The following is a 2,046-nucleotide window of genomic DNA, read 5'->3' as shown; positions in this document are numbered from 1 at the left end:
TGTAAGTTGTGCAACCTTTTCTTTCAGAGGAGAAAACTCAGCTAGTGAGCTTTAATTAGCGTCATCTTTAGTGAGTGTCATCTTTTTCTACCAGTTGTGGACCAGTGGCCACAGTATCACTTGTGCTCTATGGAATTACATTTGTTTCAATAATAATGAACGAAACTTCATAAAACTGAACGTAACTTTTTCAGAAACCAAAAAAAATATGCCATTACAAAAGAAGAAGAAAAAAAGAAAAAAAAAATGAATTCAGTCGCACAAATTTAACAGGCTCTTCAAATATGCTTCATTCTTTGTTAATGTTTTTCAAAGAATTGTTTTCACTAATCGTGGATTCTGAATTCATTGCCACAGATTTCGCTTATGTTTTCGCAGTTTTTCGTTTGGTGTTTTGACACAAACCTCTCGTGGGGGCGGGCTTAACAGTGATATACTCTGATTGGATAGTGAGCTTTTGATAGACAGGTGCTCTCTGACCTGGAAGTACAGACGTCACTCAGTGGCGCACATATTGGAAAGATCTGGTGATTGTGATTTGTATTACTAAATATGTAAATAATATTTGACCTTCGATAGACTAATGTCCTTCAAGGCAGCCTGAAGTAAGCTTGTGTCACTGAATGACAATAATAACCCGCAAAAAACTGTAGCACACTGTAACATGAAAAACTTGTATCGATGTTATTGGTTACTTCTAGTGCAGCTGCTAGCCATTTTGGTGCCCTAAGCATAATTCCTTTATAATGCCCCCCACCCCGACCCCGAGAAAAAAAAAAAAAAAACGTTCGCCAGCGCGAGCAACCGGAACGGACCATCCGGCATGGGTAGACTAGACTAGAGCAATTATTAAATATCTTTCTTGTTCCCCCTTTTTTGTTACATATACATGGCTAAAATGTGGCTAATATTTCTATAGGGTAATGAAATAATACTGGCATTTAAAAAAAAAAAAAAAAAATCATTAGGCTATTTTTAGTGCCCCCTCAGCACTTGGTGCCCTACGCACAGTGCGTGATGCGCATGGTGGGAGCGGCGGCGCTGGTTACTTCAGTAACACAAGCTTACTTCAGGCTTCCTTGAAGGACAAGCGGAGGAGGAAGATGATGCCACTGCGTGTCTCTGTCTCCTGAAAGCTAATCTTTACTGAGACAATCGAAAGTCAAATATTATTTATATATTTAGTAACACAAGGCACGACACATTGAATACAAATCACCGTAAAGCTTTTTTTTTCTCTTTTTCTATTTTTATTAATGCAGAGAACAAAAACATACATAGGTATAAACATACATCACATAATATCCACCACAAAAATAGGGCCAAAATCAAAAAAAAAATAAACAAGGAGATCAAAGGCAGAGCAAATCGTTAACAGTCCTTATAGCTTTCTTATTAGACACTGAGATAGTTTTCCATTTCTTTTAGGAAAACAGAGAAGACAGGTTTACAGTTGGAGAATTTGCATTTGTGAATGTGAAATTTGTTTAGGAATTTTTTTTAAATTAATAACAAAACTGTTATTTTCGTTTGTGGGATCAGAGACATAATACCAAATATAATGTTTTTCATATGTACTGAGAAGCCTGGCAAAATCTTACGCTTGACAAACACACCAGTATCATCCCAAAGTTTCTGAGTGTAGTGACATGACCAAAATAAGTGTACAGTTTCTTCAGAACTCGAACAAAAAGAGCATGTAAGATCAATGTCACATTTAAATCTTTGTATAAACTTCTTTACATGGTAAAACCTGTGTATGAACTTAAAAGAAATGTCTTTCACTTTTCTGTGAAAAAGAATTTTTTTGCGGTAGAGACCAGATTTAATCACCGAGAGATCTATTCATTGGTGAATGAGTTGAATTAACTGATACATCTCGTTTATGAATGAAATGAATGAGTATACAGGGTCAGTGAGCCAAGCATGTAAATCTCGATCAGCAATCAGCAGATACAAAGCGCAGTTATAGGTGCTGTGCATATACACTTGTTTTCATATTTAGCATACAGAACATAACTCCACGTTCAATCCACGATTAATATT

This window comes from Carassius auratus, unplaced genomic scaffold (genome assembly GCF_003368295.1).
Source record: "Carassius auratus strain Wakin unplaced genomic scaffold, ASM336829v1 scaf_tig00216729, whole genome shotgun sequence".
Lineage (NCBI taxonomy): Eukaryota > Metazoa > Chordata > Actinopteri > Cypriniformes > Cyprinidae > Carassius > Carassius auratus.
The sequence above is the reverse complement of the archived record's forward strand: the minus strand, read 5'-3'. Positions refer to the sequence as shown.